The sequence below is a fragment of the Phoenix dactylifera genome, chromosome 2 (genome assembly GCF_051530095.1).
Source record: "Phoenix dactylifera cultivar Ajwa chromosome 2, Ajwa_hap1_PhDact_Kaust_v1.1, whole genome shotgun sequence".
In the NCBI taxonomy this organism is placed as follows: domain Eukaryota; kingdom Viridiplantae; phylum Streptophyta; class Magnoliopsida; order Arecales; family Arecaceae; genus Phoenix; species Phoenix dactylifera.
In genome coordinates, this window is record NC_143191.1 from 24,245,921 (window position 1) to 24,253,863 (window position 7,943).

At 43.8% G+C, this 7,943-nt stretch overlaps 1 pseudogene; it reads right to left on the reverse strand.

Annotated features, from left to right (window-relative positions):
- Nucleotides 1-677: 677 nt before the first annotated feature.
- On the reverse strand, nt 678-1,264 carry LOC148714616 (uncharacterized; annotated as a pseudogene).
- Between the last annotated feature and the right edge of the window lie 6,679 nt (nt 1,265-7,943).

Sequence of the window (7,943 nt, forward strand, 5' to 3'; positions counted from 1 at the left end):
TTGTGCAATCAGAAGCAGTTGCCTGACTTTGAAAAAATCTGGATAAAGATAAAAAGAAATATCATCACTTTTGAAGGATCACCAAGCAGCAGACTGTTGAAGGATAAGGAATATATCACCACAATGATTTCTCATTACTATTGAAAAATCTGTTGTTTTTGTGGCCAATTATGTTATTTTGCTCGGTAAGATTGGGTTTTTTTCCCTGTTGAATGAAAATTTTGTTCTGGAGAAGATATAAGTACTATGCGGTAATATTCGCTACAATCCTTCTCTCCTTTCTACAATTATATAAACATTTTTTCTATTTAATAAGAAATCTGGGTGGCTTTTTGCCTCCCTTACCCCTCAAAAGAAAAAGATTAGAGTAATCAAGTTTGGGGAGTCAATGGGGATTGATTATATTGTCGTTAGTCATTACTCTTGGTAAATATAAATAAGGGGCTAGACCAAATAACATCTAATTAAAACATGGTGGAAATTAGAAATATTTTAAATTTAAATATCCAAAAAGGACCAATTTTAGCAACAACAAACATATAATTTTTTAGAATCCCGAAGGACATATTCTCAGTAATCACGGAGTACATGTATAAAAATCCAATCCAATCATTTTATGAGCCATATCATATATGTATTCACAATAATCACAAAAGAGTGGACAATCCCATTCATCTTGCTCAAATCCAATTCAAAAAAAGGTAAAAGAGATCATCACGATCATCATCATCACCAATGGGTAGAAACAATGAGGGCCTTGGTCTTGAAGCGGTACCCTAGGCACTAGGGGATGGCCTGGCTAACGCCGAAGCCAAGTTGGTCGTTTCCTCGCATAAGGGGTGGGTCGTCCTCATAGACGTAGCCCAAAAGGCTGCCGCAGGCGTCGCACTACATGCAGGCGTGCTTCCTTTGAAAGCCCCAATACTTGATGGTCTCGAAGAAGGGGCGCATCTTGTCCTCCTTGGAAAAGCGGAGCTTGGAGTCATCCACCCAAAAGAAAGGGAGCGTGCCCTTGTTCCCGACCTCAAGGTAGGCATCCGGGGGGAAGAGATGGGCGGTGCTCAGATTCAAGTTTGCCCTGCACTCCATGCACCTGTGAAGCTAGTATCACGCTTAGAGGATGCGGATCCACCCCCGGGTTGCTTTGTTCATCTAAAAGGTGGCCTGAGAATGCCTACCGACCAGGAGTGTACTAGCGAGGAGGGTGATGGAGATCTTTCAGTTATGCATGGACTACACAGAGATGGAGGAGACGATCAGCCATGTCCAGCTACAGTGCCTACATGCTGTTCAGATTTGGAGACAGGCTTTTTTTCTCCTACCGAGGTCCACTGAGTCTGCAGAGGATTTACTCCGGCACATGAGGTCTGCCATTCAGGCTCTGAGGTCTACTGCCTGGGGCCTTGCTGGTGCTTATATGGCTTATCACATTTGGCTGGATAGGAACGATAGAGTCTTCGAGAGCAGAAGGGCCCTCTTGAGGGTTGTGGTGGATAGAGCTATCCGTCAGGCCACTGAGGTCTTTGAGGCTACTATGACTGTTTCATCTGAGTTTGCTAGAGATATCTGGGTCTCTTCCTCTGCTGATATAGCATCTAAGTATGTCATCACATCCTGAGAGCCCCCACCCCCTGGCCACCTTAATGTAAACTTTGATGGTAGTTTGTCAGCTGATGGAGGAGGCACAGGTGTTGCCTTTGTGATTAGGAATCACGAGTCCCAGCTGATTGCGGCAAGAGGGTGGCACACCTCCGAGCCATCAGTTTCAGAGGCGGAACTCAGGGCTGCCTGGGAGGGTGTTTTCTATGCAAGGCAAGTTTTCGAGGCTTGGTACATCATCCTGAAGGGGGACTTAGTAGAGGTGATTGAGTAGATTCTACAGGAGGAGCCAAGGGTGTTCGACCATCCGCTTCTAGAGGACGTCCGGTGACTGCTGCAGGAGTGTGACGTCTTTTAGATTATATATGTATTCCATGAGGCGAATAGAGCTGTTGATTGAGTTGCCTTCTTTGCTGCTTATCATTCTAGAGTAATTCTTTGGACTCGCTTTGTATCTGGTTCTCTATCTTTGTGAAGTATTTTGTCCTTTGACTCAATAGGTAATGCTCACGCAAGACTAGTGTGTACTGCCGGTGTACTCGAAAAAAAAAAGGAACATATTCTTAAATTAGCTCCTAAAGCTTTAAGAATTCATCACGCAATGCTCCACAAACATGCGCAAGCCACAAATGTGAGCACAAGCCCTGCATTGACATTGCATGATAGAAGAATAATTAGATGAGCTGACTCAATTTATCAGCAATTGGACCCCACATTGTTGCATAAACTTTCAATTCGGCACCAAGTCGATCTCCTTGATAAATTCCTTGGCCAGACCCTCCAACCCCACACTCGACGAATCTCCCTCCTCAAAAGCCCTCCTGCTGGCCAACTCTTTCACCTCCCTCGCCCTCTCTCTTGCCTTTCTGCCCTCCACGTCTTCTCCCATCAAACACCTCACGCCTCTCTCCACCTCCTCTGCGTCTAACATCCCGCCATCTCCCACCCTGATTTTCGTAGCCACTCCCACCTCTATCGCCATTTCGAATGCATTAGACAGCTGCTCGGCATGCTTTAATGGCCACCCGAGCATCGGGCACCCCAGCACACAAGCTCTCCAAACATGAGTTCCACCCGCAATGGCTCACAAAATACCCCCCTCTACCTTGTGCCCCAGTATTTCTACTTGCGGTGCAGCCACCTTGGCCACACCATCCCCCTTCCTTTTGCCTGCTTTAGAAAACCTTTAGGAAGCATTGCGCCGAGCACAACATCGCACGGTGGTTGGTACTTCCCCTTCGGCGGACTTCGCAGGCACCACAGGAACGGATGCCGACTCCGCTCAAGCCCCACCGCAATCTCCGACGCTCCCTGTTGAAGCACCCGATGCTTCCAAAACACAGGAACACGACCGATCCTTGTGGCTGCCCGTCGAGCAACTCGATGCACTCATGCCCCTCCTCCTGCTTACCCGGGTAGATAGCTTGGTGTCGGGTGATCGGTCTTCCAATATTGCATGAATTGCGTTAGGTTCTAGCTCGGTGAAGGTGTTGATCCCGATTCCCTTAACCTCTTGGAACCGGCGGGCATGGTGGAGGAACTATTTGTAGCCGTCACACTTCTTGTGTAACGCAGGTGCTGGCATGGCTGGCAGGGGCAACGGGGAGGCAAGGCTCGGGATCTTTATAATCTCCACTTTGGAGGCTAAGTTCTCCATCTCCAATGGATACGTGAGATCAAGAGTGGGGAGGTGGAGCACAAGGCCAAGGATGGATGCGCTCGAAGCGAAGTACAGGTGTTGGGGGATGCCGATCGAGTTCCGTTGCGACATCAATCATGGCAGTGGAAAAGAAGTCGATGATAATTGCAGCGATGGGAATAGCGGATGGAAGGGTAGGGATGGCATCCTTGACGACGGGCTTCTGGGCTTCGATGAAGCACAAGAGTATCGCGATGCATCTTCACTGTCGTCAAAGGAGAAGTTGATCCGCGGGAGCTTGATGAATTGGAGGGCGGTTGTGTGAGAACCCGTATGAACATATATTTAGTTCTACATCGATTATTCCCTAGATAAATTGTAGATACTTATATAGAATTAAAGAACCCAAATAATACCTTCTAGCTAGTTATTTTAGACAAAATTCTCGATTGTTACAAATGGTATTAAAGCGAATTTGGCACATAGCCTAAGTAGACTAGGAAACACTGTGGCATAGATTTATTGGGGCTGACCACAGGCCGATCATAATGCTTATAATTAGATTTGAACAGATTTGAACTCTTATCCTAACAAGGAAGTCAGGATTTAGACGAGGAATCTAAGTAGATCTTGGATACTTACACGTTTCAAGTGACCCACTCCCGGAATTGGTAAGAACACCAGCCTTGTTGCCTTAGCCATCAATCCTTGTTTCACTTGAGCTTGCTTGAGGGTGCTAGTGCAAAAAGAGAGGCTGACGGGGAGTGGGGAGGATCCCAATTCTTTCTTAACAAGAGAATGGGGCAAAAGAAACAAAAAATAAATTAATATTTTTGATGTTTTAGATTTGTATTTTTTGCTTTCCAGCAGGATACATGGTGAAACCATGATTGCATATTAACAAACGAATAAATTAAATGTGTTATAAAAGTTGCAAAAAAATAAGGATAAAGAGATGAAAAATCAATTCAGATCATATGGATGTATAACTAATATTTGATGTGGATCGTGCAAAGAAAGATATTTTAATTTGTATTGATGGTCGTAAGAAAAGAAAAGAAAAAAATAAATTAATATAGATGGAGATTGTGAGGAAGAAAACGAAGAAACTTGGAATAACATCACATATTGTACCAAAAAATTGAGTATTAACAAAGCCGATCTTAACTAGTTGACAGAAGGCTAAATAATTGTGATTATGATTGTTATATCTATGTTATTTATATATTAATATCTCCCGTTTGTACTACCCAAGCTTGTGCAAGGTAAGCCAAGCTTTAGCTCAGCTTCTTTCTTAACCAAGCCAACTAAATTCGAGCCTCGAGCTAGCTCATGAACAGCTTGCTCGTTTGCAGCCTCTAGTTCAAACTACTGGCCCGCTTTGAATTCAAACTATATTGTAGCTCAAGCTGCTAATAGGCCAAGTTGTGCGCCAAATTATATGATAATTTGGACTGGATACTAGGCCTTGCGTACTCAAAATCATGTTGGTGTGAATAAGTTAGGCACAATCGAACATTTGAATTTAAAAAGTCGAGCTAATTTTGAAGCGAAGCAGATCAAATTAAAGTTGGCTCTTCACCTACCGAGCCCACCAATCCTTCCTATGCGAACTAATTCCGAGCTGGCCCATGGATCTCTCACCATGGACCCAGATCCACTCAATCCATAATGGTTGGCTCGTGCCAAGTGGTCTGCCACAAGTTGTGAAGCGGGACCCTCTCCACGTCGTTCCAACTTGATACATTTGTTTAGCCTCCCGTTTTAGACTTGGCCAACGCCTCCATGGAAGACTTTATTTTTGTTGATTGAAACTCAACGGTAGACTTTGACGATCAAACAACGACCTGATCACAAGCATCCATGAAGTTCCAAAGAAATCATCATGAAGACTTCCTAGCCAATACAATTTTAAAATATATTTTGAAGATCAAGACCATGACTATATATATATATATATATATATATATATATATATGCCCTTAGTTTGGCAAACAATTGAAAGAACGAGATGGCTAGGATGCTAAGCATGTCGGATGGCAATGACCGTGGAAGCAATTCTCTGTCTTCTCCATTCTCGGGAATACCTTCCATGCTTTTCGTGGCTGCCGCGGTAATCTCTATCATGGCTATGGTCGTCTTCAATTGTGGCCGGCGCCCAAAGAGGCCTAAGCCAAGCAACAACGTCGTGTATTATGGTAGCGGGGGCGTTCCAAGAACAGGAGGCACCAGCAGTGGTGTTCAAACAAAGAGAAGTAGTGCAGGAGTCGGGCTTGCTGTTGGTGCCGCCGTTGCTGTCCTAGCCGCTGTTAGCGGCGGCGGCGGCGGTGCTAGTGGTGGAGGTTGTGGCGGTGGTGGCGGTGGCGGCGGCGGTTGCGGTGGTGGTGGTTAGGTTCAACTTTAGAGCGTTTGATTTGTTATATAATAAGGTGTATATTTCTTGCTCGTTAATTAATTTCTATGGCTTTGCATGAAAGATCAGCCGCAGGTTCCTAAGCCTGCCTCAATATGCAAATATTGGCGGCCTTCTCTATGGAGTGTAACCGTCGAGGTTTCCCTCGAGGAACCACATAATTACACGGTTTTAAGCTGAGATGATATTGCCACAGACTATGTACTTAATATTTTAATAGAATACTGGTGGTGAAGCCTCCCGTTCCATAAAAAAATTAATTTATATGTTCTTTTCAAAGAATGAAATAGATTCATTAATTGTATATGGAGAAGTGTGCTAGGATTTTGTTCTCCACCTCCTTCCAAGGATATTAACAAGAAATTAAGTTATTGGCAGCCCAATTGCAAGAAAATCTGCAGTGATGGTTAGAGAACCTATCCTATTTATTATTTGTTCACCATGCAAATTTTACATGGCGTTGTACAGGGCACCATAGCATCAAACATCAAAATTCTTGGATGGTTCAACTCTGCTGCACGGGCGAAGGAAGAGTTTTCATTGGAGCAGGATGCACTGGATAATAGACCTTGGATTCTATATGTAACAGATGATATCATGATAGGTTCCATCCGAACCCATAAAAAGCCTATGTGGAACTATCTGTTAAGCACAGATTTCAATTAGATGGGCACATATTTAATTAACAATAATATCAAGGCTGCGTTGGACCAGCCTTCGAGTCGTCCTATATGGTACGGGCTAAGAGATCGAAGCCTCTAGATTGAATAAATTGTGGCTAAGCATACTGTTAAATTTATTACAGCACTATTGATTGATTTGTGATTGATTGTGCCAAATATAGCCGACCTTCATAAAGGCTAATTGTGCCAAATTTAGTCGGCCTTACCAATTTCACCTTGATTGATTTGTGATTGATTGTGCCAAACATAGTCAGCCTCCATAAAAACTGATTATGCCAAATTTTACTTTAATTGATTTATGATTAATTTTGCCAAACATAGTTGGTCTTACCAAACTTCGTCAGCCTTCTAGTACTATATAAAGGCTGCTCCTATATATGATAAAGAGGAACAGAAATATAATTCTCTTCTCTCATTCTTCTTTTTTGAACATGGTATCAGAGCCACCGATCATGTAAGCTGCTACAATCATCTCTTCCGCCCTTGTTGTGATTGTCGTCGCTTGCAGATCCTCTATTTCTTCTGTCTCATTTGGGGGGTAGCCAGGGCTCCGACCTCGGCGGCTTTTAAAGCCTCTTTTTTCTCATCGAGATTTTAATAAAATTTTAGCCTTCTTTCTCTCTTTCTTTAATTTTTTATTTTTTATTTTTTTATTATTTTTTATTTGACTTTCGATTGAAAAGTGGCGGCGCCCGCTTGAATGTTATGATGCCATGGGGGCTCGGGTGGCTTGGTGTTCTCTCTCCCGAAGTTGGCTTCCTGTGAAGACGGGTGGTTTGCTTCACGTGGGAAAGGGGCTCAAGGGGCTGTTCCCAAGTCGAGAACAACACAAACACACACAAAAGAAAAACAACTCTTTTTCTTCCCGTGCCCTCCCTCCTCCCGTGTGCTCCCTGTTTGCAGAGGCTCCCAAGAAAGGGAAAACCCTGAAGACGGAACCGGCGAAGCCCCGCGCCAGCGTCCTCCTGCCGCTGCTTCCTCTCTATTAAAAAAAAAGGAGGGGGAGGGGACGAAGAGATGTGGAGAAGAAAAAGATCCTTTCTTGTTACATTAGGAAAACCATAGGCCATCTTTTATAAGAGGAAGGTTGCTATCGTATACAACTCATGTATAGTTACAACAACTACAGTGTCAAGTATTACAATGGCTATAGTGGATCAGGGTTTAATTAAACAGGATCCAACATTCTCCCACTTGGACCATATTGACGCCATTTGTCAATGTGGGCCACAACTTAACGGGATCCCAACAATACCGTCACGTCACTAGCTAAGCTAATGTACAGCTAAGCTAATATCCTCCCTCAAACTCAATATGGGAGTGAAGATGCCATCTTGAGTTTGTGAACCATATCACGGTGACGCCCTGGTGGATGTGCCTTCGTAAAAATATCAGCAAGCTATTCCGCAGAAGCAACATATATCAACTGAAGAGTACCTTGCTTGATATGATACCGAATGAAGTGACAATCTATCTCAATATGCTTCGTTCGCTCATGAAACATATTGTTACGAGCAATCTGTATGGCACTTACATTATCACAATAAAGAGGGAACTGCTAGTCAAAGGAACACCCATATCATGCAGTAGCCATCGAAGCCACAAGAAC